A 14,817-nucleotide genomic window follows, 5' to 3' on the forward strand; every position below is an offset into this window, starting at 1 on the left:
GTATCCGATGATGGTAAGTGTCAAGGTGACAGTAGAGTAGACTGGGCCTTTGTATGGCTTTAGTTATCACTGAGTCGATTTACTTTCAACCACAAGGATTGGATTTTTTCTAGTATGACGAACCTGCTGTCAAACCAATCTAGATTAGCTTTTTGCATCTCTCTTTTGTGAATATTTACATATAGCTTTTTAGATCTCTCTTTTGTACATTGAAAGATTTCATAAGGGCAAATTGTTTAGGGGGTCACACAACAGGGCTTGATTATGTTTTTTTCTCTGATGTCCAAATTAGTTCAACTCAGTTTTAGCCAGTGGTGGAAAAAGTAACGAAGTCATACTTGAGTAAAAGTAAAGATACCTTAATAGAAAATGACTCAAGTAAAAGTGAAAGTCACCCAGTAAAATACTACTTGAGTAAAAGTCTAAAAGTATTTGGTTTTAAATATACTTAAGTATCAAAAGTAAATGTTTTACTTTTGATGATTTTCTTGTTTTATTATTTTACGGCTAGCCAGGGGCACACTCCAACACTCAAACATAATTTACAAAAGAACAAATGAGTTTAGTCAGTCCTCCAGATCAGAGACAGTAGGGATGACCAGGGATGGTCTCTTGATGAAATTGGCCCAATTTGTCTGTCCTGCTAAGCATTCGAAATGTAACTAGTACTTTTGGGTGTATGGAGTAAAAAGTACATTATTTTCATAAGGAATGTAGTGGAGTAAAAGTAAAAGTTGTCAAAAATATAAACAGTTTAAGTAAAGTACAGATACCCCTAAAAAAACTACTTAAGTAGTACTTTAAAGTATTTTTACACACAGACTTTACACCACTTGTTTTAGCCCATGTGAGTTAGTCCATATTCCCATTGAGAAACCGATTTTCATTACTCCCATTTGGTAGTGTTGCCGGAAGCCATAAGCATATAAGCGTAAGTTGACACTGAGATACTTTTGATATGGACCGAACGTGTAAAATGTGTATATTTTTTTGATTAGTAAATGGAAAATCATACATAGCATAGGAGATGTGTATCGACAAAATCTGGCATTTTTAAACACTTTGTTGGTCAATATCTGAGGGTGAACCCAGGTTTACCTAAGTTAATATTGGTAATTGTGCACATTGAATGCAGTTCAGATATGGCATTATTTTAGTTTTCTTTCGTTCATTTGTTTTTTATCCCTTTTGACTCATGAACCTCTCAAATGAAACAACCAAAGTCAGGTCATTGTTCTGTCATCATGTTTTTACATTCCCAGAACTACACTAATTTGATACCTTGTATCGTTTACCTTTTGTTTTTGACCACAATCACATTGCAACTGCAGGGCAGTTCACCACGTCTCTAATTTATTAACCCCCAGACCTAGAGGAGGGTACTTGAATACGACAAAGGTGTCCACTGACACACTGTGCATGTAAACAAACTATTCACGCAACTTCATACGACAGCGTTTCTCAACCCCATTGGTCTATAGTCCGGCACTAGGTCATGGAATATTGCTTCCTTAGTGCAACTGTACTTTATCTAAAGGCTATTAAAAACATGGTGAAATCGGAGGAATTTTTCTACGAACCAACACCGATTCAATCAAGTCCCCAAAGGAGGAAGAACTACAGCATGCCAGTCCTTGGTACAGACAAAGGTTGAGGAACACTATTAGAAGCTTTTTACACTCGGTACCTTTCAGGATTTTTCTACTTAGATTTTTCTACTCTCTTTGTATAATGTACTTCATTCGATTATGTACTATAATACCATTGAGTTACTATATTCCTTTGATATCTTGTAGCACTGCTGAAAGTGGGAGGATGATGATGATGATGATGATGATGATGATTAAGAGGTGCATACATTTACTTTGTTTTTATTGGTACAATAGCACAAATAAAACTAAAAAGGCACCCAAGTGTAATATAAAAGTTCTGCTTTTTGACAATGATGAAAGCCCTCCATTTCATTGACTGGATTGATGGCTTTTATTAGTACATCACCCCACTCAAGCAATGACATACAGTAGTTAGAGGAGCAAGCAACAACATTATATACACCTCATTATTATGTTGTTTTTTTATTTTTTTATCTCTGCTTCAGAATGACCATTAGGACCTTTGTGGAGTGGTGTTCTGAGAGAGAAAAAACTCTGAGATGCTAAATGTTAACCATTGTTTTACATGTTAACCATTGTTTTACATGTTAACCATTGTTTTACATGTTAACCATTGTTTTACATGTTAACCATTGTTTTACATGTATTAATGGGAGTACTGAAACAAGTATGGAAAGACATTAATGTGTTCAATGTTTTTTTTAACAGTATTAATAAAGGTTGACTTCCAAGCTTTTATATGTGACTAATGGGTTGTTTTTACGTGTGTGTGTGTCAAAATCCAATGAAAAATGTTATTGGTTGCGTACACATATTTTGCAGAAGTTCTCGTGGGTTTGGCTAAATGCCAATGTTCATAAAACAATACACGCAATCTGAAAAATGTAAAGAAAGGAATTAAGAAATATTAGAACGAGTAATGTCAGAGTCCAGAATATAAATATATATGTATATGATGGTGTGTATGGACATTATGGGCTGTATATGACAGTATATTAATTATGGACTATGTGTGTGTGTGCACACATGTGTGTGTGCATGTATGTGTGTGTGTGTGTGTGTGTGTGTGTGTGTAGACAGTATATGAATTATGGAGTGTGTGTGTGGGAGAGGGAGAGAGACCTGGCTGAGGTGAGTGAGGTCAGCAATGGTGCTGGAGTGAGGTCGATGATGCTCCTCGGTGGTCCTCACCCGCCTGTCGATGGTGGGGTGAAAGGGAGAGCTGTCCACCTGGGCCAGGGTCTGTAGGGTGGCTGTGGCTGCCCTCCTCACCTCACAGACAGAGGAGCTCAGACAGGCCAGCAGGGAGAGCACCACTATGGAGGGAAGAAACATTTACAACTTTGTTTCTGATTCACCAGTAATACTACAGCCACATGCCTTCTACTGCAGTGATTGTGAGTTTTATTACACCGTCACAAACAGAGCAGGTAATAAGCTTAACGTACCACAATACTGTAGACAGTTCTCTCACCCCAGACAAATGACACATATAGGATAATTCTCAGACTGTGCCAACAAACTCTATGTAAAGTACAATGAAATACAGCAAGCCTTTAAATGATGGGAATTATGAGAGGCTCTGTGTTGTAAAAGAAGCAGTCACTGACCCCATTTGAACATGCTCTTTGGTGCTCCACCCAGAACATTTGGATAGGAGAGGCAGGCCTCCCCAGGGACTGGCCCACCCTCTACTTCTGCCACACACACACACACACACATTCAGCAGCTTCTGTATGAACCACTATGTCATTTAGATAACTATGATATGGAGTTGTGGTCACTTCACATGTCACATTCACAGGGCCCAAAGAGGTTGTTTGTGTAACCTTGGAACATCTCATTGTCAAGGACCGCATATTCATTCAGAGCTTCAATTGTATACCAAAAATAACGATAATTTCCACCCAACTTTAACCATGCAATGTTAACCATGCAACTTTGTTTACATGTGTAATTGTACTTCCAGCTAATTACACAATTATTATTTTCTCATGAAGATCAGAAGACATTTCGGACCAGAAAACGTATTGTTCATGCTGGTCTACGGCTATGGGAATATTCATCATCAAAATGAAATCCCTTCTTGGGAATATTGAGCAATAAGCAGTTACAGCTATATAATTGCATTATAGTCTCACAGAACACTTGGGGCTCCCAAGTGGCGCAGTGGTCTAAAACACTGCATCTCAGTGCAAGAGGTGTCACTGCAGTACCTAGTTCAAATCCAGGCTGCATTACATCTGGCCGTGATTTGGCGGCACACAATTGGCCCAGTGTTATCTGGGTTTGGCCATCGTTGGAAATAAGAATTTGTCCTTAACTGACTTGCCTGGTTAAATATATACATTTTTTTTTTAACTACAGGAGATGTGGAAGAGGGTGCAGGCCAGGGCCGTGCCCCTCCTCTCCCGGGGGTGAGAAAACGCATTGCTGATAAGAGATGAGGTTTTGGCCGGAGGCTGGCAGCACTTCTCCAGATAACATAAATGACTCCCAGGCCTCTATCAGCATAAATCACAGTCTAGCCCCACTCACTGTGGTGAAGCTGTCCTCACAGCCCAAAGCCAAAACATTATGGCCAGGATGTACATTGTGAGAGGAACGTGATTGATGAGGACCACTAGGATGTGTATTACACTGAACAAAAATAAATTCAACAATTGAGTTACTGAGTTAAAGTTCATATAAGGAAATGAGTCAATTGAAATAAATTCATTAGGCCCTAATCTATGGATTTCACATGACTGGGAATAGAGATATGCATTTGTTGATCACAGATACCTTTAAAAAAAGATGGATCAGAAAACCAGTCAGTATCTGGTGTGACCACCATTTGCCTCATGCAGCGAGACATCTCCTTCACATAGAGTTGATCAGACTGTTGATTGTGGCCTGTGGAATGTTGTCTCACTCCTCTTCAATGGCTGTGCGAAGTTGCTGGATATTGGCAGGAACTGGAACACGCTGTCGTACACATTGATACAGAGCATCCGAAACATGGTCAATGGATAACATCTCTGGTGAGTATGCAGGTCATGGAAGAACTGGGACATTTTCAGCTTCCATGAATTGTGTACAGATCCTTGCGACATTGGGCTGTGCATTATCATGCTGAAACATGGAGGTGATGGCGGCGGATGAACGGCCTCAGGATCTCGTCACAGTATCTCTGTGCATTCAAATTGCAATCGATAAAATGCAATAGTGTTCGTTGTCCATAGCTCATGCCTGCCCATACCATAACCCCACTGCCACCATGGGGCACTCTGTTCACAACGTTGACATCAGCAAACCGACTCCATACATGCTGTGTGCCATCTGCCGGTACAGTTGAAACCGGGATTAATCCGTGAAGAACACACTTCTCCAGCGTGCCAGTAGCCATTGAAGGTCAGCATTTGCCCACTGAAGTCGGTTCCGATGCCGAACTGCAGTCAGGTCAAGACCCTGGTGAGGACAATGAGCGTGCAGATGAGCTTCCCTGAGACGGTTTCTGACAGTTTTTGCAGAGATTATTTGGTTGTGCAAGCCCACAGTTTCATCAGCTGTCCGGGTGGCTGATCTCAGATGATCCTGAAGGTGAAGAAGCCGGATGTGGAAGTCCTGGGCTGGTGTGGTTACACGTGGTCTGCGGTTGTGAGGCGGATTATGGTAGAGAAATGAACATTCAATTCCCTGGAAACAGCTCTGGTGGACATTCCTGCAGTCAGCATGCCAATTGCACGCTTCCTCAAAACTTGAGACATCTGTGGCATTGTGTTGTGACAAAATGACACATTTTAGAGTGGTGTTTTATTATCCCCAGCACAAGGTGCACCTGTCTAATGATCATGCTGTTTAATCATCTTATTGATATGCTACACCTGTCAGGTGGATGGATTATCTTGGCAATTGAGAAATGCTCACTAACAGGGGTGTAAACAAATTTGAGAGCAATAAGCTTTTTGTGCATGTGGAACATTTCTTGAATCTTTAATTTCACCTCATGAAACACGGGACCAGCACTTTTCATTTTGCGTTTATATTTTCGTTCAGTGTAAAATAAAATACCCTGTGAAACTATCATGGACTTTCTTTTGGTAAAATATCCTCAAATAGCTGCCCAGTATTTCCAAAAAGGTTTCTGAGATAGCTTTCTCGTTGTGAATTTGGCTGCCCTTAGTCTGGAAAAATACTGCATTCGTAAAACTATTCCCATTTCCTGTTTATTCCCTGTTATGCCTGATATCAGAGTGTTTTAAACGGATTACCATAATTACCTGACAAGGTGATGAAACTGTGGTAATTTACCCCTGAGGGTTGGAGATTACAGCCCCCCAACCCCACCCAACCTCTCTTGTTGGACCAGTAAATCCCCTGGCTTTTTGTTTATGCATCAAGACCAAGCTGAGAAACCACGTACATGAACAGTTAGTGGTCTTTTTTTTCAGTCTAACCCCAGGCTGAGAGGAATGTGCTGATGATTCTGTTTTTTCTTCAGTGTCTCACATTACAGCCCAGACTGAAGACTGAACCTCCCTGACCCAATCCTTATTCCTGCCTCCTTCCCTGCACTAGTATTGTCATTAACCCTCTATTTCGATGACCTTGTATCCAGGGCAACTTCACACTACAAACAGAAGAAGGAAAGCTGTCGAGTAAGCAGCCCACTGAGCACAGATGTCAGTTCAATGTCAGTTCAATGTCTTGGTTTAACGGTCAAATAACGTGTATTCAACGTAAAAAAATATATGTGATAATCATCACCATGTGATTGGATTTAGGTTAAAAGTTGAGTGAAAAAAAAATGAATTTCCCTCACATTGATTACTTTTTGGAAATCCATTCAGTTTCCCACATTCATTCAACATCATCACGTTTCATTTTTTGGTTGAAATGATGTGGAAACCAGGTTAATTCAACCAGTGAGAGAGCACAGTATGCTTTGCATTCAAATCAGTGTTTAAAACGGCCAAAGTTAGAGCACATTCTCTATGTTAACATGTGAAGAAGGAAATGTTTGGGCAGTAGACTACATTAAAGTTGTTATTCTCTTGTCAAATAAATATTTCTTCAAAACATCTTATTTTTGCCAAAGTTATGTGCCCTCACTCTGATTTAACACCAAAGCATTTCAAACTTCCAAGATTGCAATATGCTGGGAATGAACTGTTTTTGTTTGTATCTTGATGTTTAGCGCAGGTAAGACGGTAGATTGGAAAGTAGATTGAAGCTGAATTTCATTGAATAGAGTAATGATGGAATCTTTGGGTTTTGAATTCCCTGAATTCACTACTGTCTGGCAACTCTTCTCAGAATATATTGTTTCATCCTTTTTTCTTCAAAATAGCATGACTTAATCATGAGGTTTTGGGCATCATCAGTTGGAAAAACCCAAATACTTCAAGGCCACAGCCAAGTCAAGCATGTGGTTCCTACTCTCTCTCTTTCTACTCTCTCTCTCTCTTTCTCCTCTCTCTCTCTTTCTCCTCTATCTCTCTCTCTCTTTCTACTCTCTACTTCTTTATACTCTCTCCCTCTTTCTACTTTCTCCTTCTTTCTACTCTCTGTCTTTCTCCTCTCTCCCTCTCTCCTCTCTCCTCTCTTTCTCCTCTCTCTCCCTCTTCTTACTATTGCTCTCGCTCTCTGTCCGAAACAGCAGCCACCTCTAAGCTAGACTGGTTATGTTGACTCAAACGGTTGTCAGACATTTTGTCAAATGCCCGCCCGCGCCTGCTGGGTTAGACTGACTTTTTTTTCACAGTCTTGGGTGATTTGTGTTTTGTCCTATAGAAAAGCGTGAGCAACAGTGCAGCCACTGTTCCATTCCCACGGGTAGTAGGTCTGGGCCTAATGTTATTGAATGTTGGAATTATAATGTTTTTCTTCTCTCTCTTAACTTGAATGAATAAGAGTCTTTCTGGTCAGTGGGATTATACATTGAGCGTTTAGTAACGAGCAGGAATCCTCAGATTAAAAGTTAGGCAGCAAAAATGCCAGCTTGGCTGTGAATAGTATTACAGTACTGTGATGCAAACGTGGCACCCACATCTGCCCCCAGCCCCCCTCTCCCTCTCCCCCTTTCACCCTCTCCTCTCTGCCAAAGGGCTGAGAGAGAAAGAGAGAGAGAGAGCGAGTGAGTGAGTGAGTGAGACAGAGAGAGAGAGAAAGAAAGAAAGAAAGAAAGAAAGAAAGAAAGAAAGAAAGAAAGAAAGAAAGAGAGAGAGAGCACACCGACTCCTGCTGGTAGAACTGGGATATGCTCTACAAAGTCACACATACAGTTTATGTTCCCCCCTCCTCCTCCCTTGTCCACTGACAGAACAGGACAGGAGAAACAGAAAACAGAGATAGATAATGTAAGAGGGGATACTAGCTGGGAAAACGAATTGGAAGTAGGCGCAGAACCGTGCCTCGGACGGCTCTGGCTAAGCTAGACTGGTTATGTTGACTCAAACGGTTGTCAGACATTTTGTCAAATGGCCGCCGCTGACTGCTGGGTTAGACTGACTTTTTTTTCTCTGAGAAAAACAACCACAAGACTGCAGAAAGAATTTTGACATGGTAGGACTTTACTGAATAACTCTTAAAACACACACACACACACACACACACACACACACACACACACACACACACACACACACACACACACACACACACACACACACACACACACACACACACACACACACACAGTGAATTAAATTAAATGCTGTGCACGAATGAGGATACTGCCCATTGGGAGTAGAAAGGTCCACTGGGGAAGCCATCAATATCCAGGACTCCAACAGAAACATATGCTGCTATTTCCCGTCCTTACACAACCTCAATAGAAATTAACATAACAGACTGCATGTACAGAAACATTAAAAAAAGAGCACCATATAAAATGGTGATGGAATAGACCCTTAAAGCAAGCATCAATCAAATTCAATCCCTCACCACAGTCTAAAAAACACAGAATGAAAATGAATGCGATCTGGCAACGTATACTGTAAGAAGGTACTTCCTCACAGGTGTGGTTCCTCAGTTAATTAAGCAATTAATATCCCATCATGCTTAGCGTCATGTTCCAGACACTTGTAGAATCTATGCCAAGGCACATTGAAGCTGTTCTGGCGGCTCGGGATGGCACAAAGCCCTATTAAGACGCTTTATGTTGGTGTTTCCTTTATTTGGGCAGTTACCTGTACATTTTCCACTATCTCCATCATGCGGTCTGTGGAGAAATATTTAGGCCAGTTGCAATTATGTTGTTTTCCCCTCAAGAATGTAACCCTCTACGGGCCCATTCTACCCAATGGTCTCGCAGTATCCTGGAAACAGCAGCACATCCCCAACCACAGCACTCTGAGCATCCCAAAATGACATCCTATTCCTCAATACGTAGTGTGCTACATTCGGCCAGGCTCAGGTAAAAAAAGTAGGGCACTACATAGGGAATAGGGTACCATTTGGGATGCAGGCCTACCTTAATTCTACAGACAAATACACCGTCACCCTATTAAAAACAATCGCATTAACAGATTAGCTGGCAGAGTTTTAGCAAATGAATCCAGGGACCTCAGGATTCTCCTAAGCCTCTGGCTATCAGTAGCTCAGAGGGTGTTGGAGTTGGTTAGGGTTGGCGTCAGAGCAGGAGCCAATGCGCAGCGTCCTCATTGGTCCATAGGGCCGGGATAGAGGGTGAGGAGAAGCTTTATTTGGCCTGGGGCAACTGTTTCATTACGGGGGATGTTATTAATGTTGTTTGTGTTGTTGGTTGTTGGGAGTGTTTGGCTGGCTTGCAGGGCAGGGCAGGGGGCTCAAGACTTAGACAGGGAGCTGGTGCCACAGCCTTAAGGGGAAAGGATATCTGGCTCTAAGATGGAACTAGGCCACATCGAACTCAATAGCTTTACTACAGTAAGGTGAGATGGACACCCTGTTCTGGCTTCCGTCCCTGTCCCCTGTAATCCAGTAGGGACACAATGTGTGTCAGTGAAATATATGTTAAGTTCACAGGTGTTGATTCCTGTAATTGGCTAATTGGGATTGACTTATGACTTTTGATGGTGTGATATTGTATTATGTTGCATAGTGAGGGTGGATGGTTTACTTTAAACCTCTGTATGCTAATTTCATTGCTATATTCAAAGAGATCTGTGTAGAGAGGTTAGGGAGTTTAAACCCGTTTAGGACCGGGGTTTGGTCATTGGGTCCACAGCCCACTTCCTGGAAAGACAAGGTGTCCGGCATCTGCTGTTGTCCTCCCCTGGAGTCACTGAGACCATGTGACGTCATATCAGCCCATGGAATGCTGCTCACCTCAACACAGGTTTATGCACATTGTGTTGAGGTGAGCAGCATTATGAGGTGAGGAGCATTAGGTAAGCATTTAGTGAGCGGTGGGGGAACGTTCCAGGCAGCTGGCCACGAGGAGATGGCAGCAGATTAGCATTAAAGCCCCACTAACTCCCCAGGCCTCCAACCCCACACACACTGACTCACATGAACTGTGTTCTGCAAGATCTGCTGCCCTGACAGGATTGCTTCTTCTATTCTGGTCAGAAGGCTTCTGAAGGCCTTCTGTTATTCTGGACAAAGAGCTGCCCAGTTTGCACAAGATCATAGAGCAACCCTACATGCCCTGCTCCATAGTCCTCCGCCGCGAACAGCTGTGACCTTAAAATCCTTCTTCCCCGTTGACGATGCATACTGATGACATTTGCTGTAAGTCGGCCCAAGCACAGAAGGGATTTACACAAGGAGTAAAACATGAATTGGTTGTGCGCCTGATAAACAGAACCTGTCCACCATTATCTAATATTTTTTGAATCACTCAAATCCTTCATGTATGTTCTTCAACATGCCTACAAGCTATCCCACAAGATTCAGTCAGAGCTCTTTCTCAGAAACGGCAGAAATGTGTATCCCTCTCCCTTAGTATGTTGATACTGCTGGTTCTGAGAAGCTGAGAAATTAGCCCATTTCTAATGGGGTAATTGGGGTAAATTACAGTCAAAGACGCCTACGCAGACTCCAGATTGCTCAGCTGAGCACCTCAACACATTGAAAACTGTTTTGAGCACGTTTGTGCATATTTGATAGGCTCATTCTGAGTCTGTAATGGCACACAGTGTAGAATGGCCTGATTCCACTCAGGTCCTGGCAGGGCAGCCAACCACAAACTCCTCTTGAGAAACTCCCATCAATAGGGCCTTTTTTCAGGGATTTTCATCCGCCCTGTAGTTTTTTGTATTTGCTTTAAGAGGGAGAGAGAGAGAGTACTGTGTATAGTGTGTGTATAACGTGTGTGTGTGTGTGTGTGTGTGTGTGTGTGTGTGTGTGTGTGTGTGTGTGTATAGTGTGTGTTTTCTTGTGCATATGTACATGGGCGTCATACATTGGGAAAAATATGAAAAAACCTCAGTCGACTTGTGAAGAAATGTAACGTTACTGTATGGTGTTACAGTCTACTGAAGCATCTTTCAAAAATCTCAATGATCTCTCACGTCCAGGTCAAATACTATCTGTTGGAGTACTTGTGGGACTGTGTAGTGACATTAGGTTATTATGTGTGACAGTAGGTTGAGTGGAGGCAGCCAAGCGGCAGATCTGGGGACAGCAGAAATCACAGATGTCCTTGGCTGACCACTTCTGGTCCTGTCCTCAGGCCAATTCCAATTCAATACTGGGAATAATATTATATTAATTCATTGTCCATCAGCCTCATGTTACATAAATGGTGAAAACAGTAATGGAAAAAATCTAAACACTTTTGAATCGATGACTAAATCTGAACATGGTGTATGTTCCTAATACGTTTTATCTCCAGGGAACACTTCAAATATAAGTTCTCTCAGTTGAAGGAATCGGCCTGCAGCCTATTACTGTACACCGGTTTCCAAGCCAAAAATCCTCCTTGTTCTAACATCTTGTGCACAGTGCCATCTAGTGGTGATGACAAACTAGTGACTGTTTATGAGTCAGGCTGTCTGTTGTGCATGCTACACTGGCTATAACGCTGAACAGAAATATAAAGCCAACATGTAAAGTGTTGGTCCCATGTTTCATGAGCTGAAATTAAAGATCCCAGACATTTTCCACATGCACAAAAAGCGTATTGCTCTCAAATTTGGTGCACAAATTTGTTTAAATCCCTGTAAGTGAGCCTTTCTCCTTCGCCAAGATAATCCATCCACCTGACAGGTGTGACATATGAAGAAGCTGATTAAACAGTATGATCATTACACAGGTGAACCTTGTGCTGGTGACAATAAAAGGCCACTGTAAAATGTGCAGTTTTGTCACACAACACAATGTCACAGTTTTGAGGAAGCGTGCAATTGGCATGCTGACTGCAGGAATGTCCACCAGAGCTGTTGCCGCCTCCAACGTCGTTTTAGAGAGTTTGGCAGTACGTCCAACAGGCCTCACACATGCAGACAACGTGTAACCACGCCAGCCCAGGACCTGGTGAGCACATGTGGCTTCTTCACCTGGGGGAGTGTTAGAGGCCAGCCACCCGAACATTTGATTAAACTGTGGGTCTACACAACCGAAGAATTTCTGCACAAACTGTCAGAAACCGTCTCAGGGAAGCTCATCTGCATGCTCGTCGTCCTCACCAGGGTCTTGACCTGACTGCAGTTTGGCGTTGTAACCGACTTCAGTGGGGAAATGCTCACCATCATGGCCACTGAAAACAGCAAGATGACAACAATCTTTAAGTCATTGAGAGAGTACATTAATTCTGTATGTGAATCCATGATAACAATGACAATGAAATCAGATTATTTCGAGGGACAATCAAGGCAGAACAACATTGATGTAGACGGAATTGCAGAATCTCCACGATACCTGGATGGAGTCTGAGGACAAAGTGAAGGAAATTATCTTGGAGAAACTGAAGATAGATCACAGGAAGATTGAGATGGAGAGCGCCCACAGGAAAACCCACCACCGGCCCAGGTGACAGGCCCAGGCCGATAGTAGCTGTTCCTGAGGTTCAAGGACAAGGAAGAGGTTCTGGAAAGAGACAAAAACTTGAGGGAAACGTACATCTTCCTCAACAAGGACTATCCTGAAGCTGTGCGCCAGAATAGAAAAGAACTTATCCCGGCCATGAAAGCTGCCAAAAGTGTGGGGACATTGCTTACATCCGATGTAAAAGGCTCTTTGTCCACCCTCCCTCCCAAAAGCCTGGAAGGGACAAGAGAGCCAAGCGTATGGGTTTGTAGCTTTAACCCCACACACACTTGTTTGTTATTTTCCATATTATGTCTATCTCTGAGTTACCCAGGAAAGGGCTGAAAATAGCCCATATTAATATATGTAGACTTAGAAATAAGGTCAATGAAATCCATAACTTTCTAATATCAGAAAACATAAATATATTAGCCATTTCTGAGACTCACTTAGATAATTCCTTTGATGATACAACAGTAGCAGTACAAGGACATAACATCTGTAGAAGAAACAGGAATGCTTATGGGGGAGGTGTTGCTATATATTCACACACCACATGACCAAAAGTATTGAAAACCTGCGTGTCAAACATCTCATTCAAAAATCATGAGCATTAATTTGGAGTTGGTTCCCCTTTGCTGCTATAACAGCCTCCACTCTTCTGGGAAGGCTTTCCACTAGATGTAGGAACATTGCTGCGGGGACTTTCTCCCATTCAGCCACAAGAGCATTAGTGAGTTGAGGCACTGATGTTGGGCGATTAGGCCTGGCTCGCAGTCGGCGTTCCAATTCATCCCAAAGGTGTTCAATGGGGTTGAGGTCAGGACTCTGTGCAGGCCAGTCAAGTTCTTCCACACCAATATAAAAAAAAAAACAAGTTGAATGGTCGCAAGCTTTACACCACTCCAGCCAACGCTTGGCATTGTGCATGGTTATCTTAGGCTTGTGTGCGGCTGCTCGGCCATGGAAACCCATTTCATGAAGCTCCCGATAAATAGTTATTGCGCTGACCTTGCTTCCAGAGGCAGTTTGGAACTAGGTAGTAAGTGTTGCAACCGAGGACAGAGGATTTTTACTCTCTACGTGCTTCAGCACTCGGCGGTCCCGTTATGTGAGCTTGTGTGGCCTACCACTTCACGGCTCAGTTGCTCCTAGACGTTTCCACTTCACAATAACAGCACTTATAGTTGACCAGGGCAGGGGGCATCCTATGACGGTGCCACATTGAAAGTCACTGACCTCTTCAGTAAGGCCATTCTACTGCCAGTGTTTGTCTATGGAGATTGCATGGCGGTGTGCTCAAATTTATACACCTGTCAGCAACGGGTGTGGCTGAAATAGCTGAATCCACTAATTTGACAGGGTGTCCACATACTTTTGTATATATAATATATTCAGAGCCATATCCCAATAATTCTTAGAGATGATCTCATGTCAAGTGTTATTGAAGTGTTGTGGCTGCAGGTTCACCTGCCTCATCTAAAGCCTTTTCTTTTGGGGTGTTGCTATAGGCCACAAAGTTCTAACAGTCCGTATCTAAATAATGTGTGTGAAATGGTTGATCGTGTATGTGATGTAAACAGAGAGGTCTACTTTCTTGGGGACATGTATATTGACTGGTTTTCATCAAGCTTTCCGCTCAAGAGGAAGCTTCTCACTGTAACCATTGCCTGTAAACACTACAGGAACAAGATCACCCACCTGTATTGATCACATTTTTACTAATACTGTAGAACTCGGTTCTAAAGTGGTTTCCGTAACCATTGGATGCAGTAATTGGATGCTATATCTAGGAGAACCAAGGATTCAAAAGCTGGGCCTAAAATAGAATCATACAAAAAGTTTTTGCTGTGACTCTTGTGGCTGACGTTGGTCTGATGCGATTAATAAGGAGCATCCAGACGCTGCACTTGATGAATTTATGACATAGCTTCTTCCAATGTTTTAACATACATGCCACCTGTTAAGAAATGTACTGTTCGAACTGTTACGGGTCCATGGATCGATGAGGAATTGAAAAACTGTATGGTTGAAAGAGATGGGGCAAAAGGAGTGGCTAATATGTCTGGCTACAGATCGGACTGGCTGACTTACTGCAAATTGAGAAATTAAGAGCAAGAAACTGTATTATGAAGCCAAAAATCAATGATATAAAGAATTCTGGAGAAAAAAAACTTGAGTACTTTAAATGAAATTTTGGGCAGAAAGACAAATTCAACTACATATTTCATCGATGGCTTACTCATCACAAAACCTTTTGATGTTGCCA

Source organism: Oncorhynchus tshawytscha, linkage group LG24 (assembly GCF_018296145.1).
Source record: "Oncorhynchus tshawytscha isolate Ot180627B linkage group LG24, Otsh_v2.0, whole genome shotgun sequence".
NCBI lineage: Eukaryota > Metazoa > Chordata > Actinopteri > Salmoniformes > Salmonidae > Oncorhynchus > Oncorhynchus tshawytscha.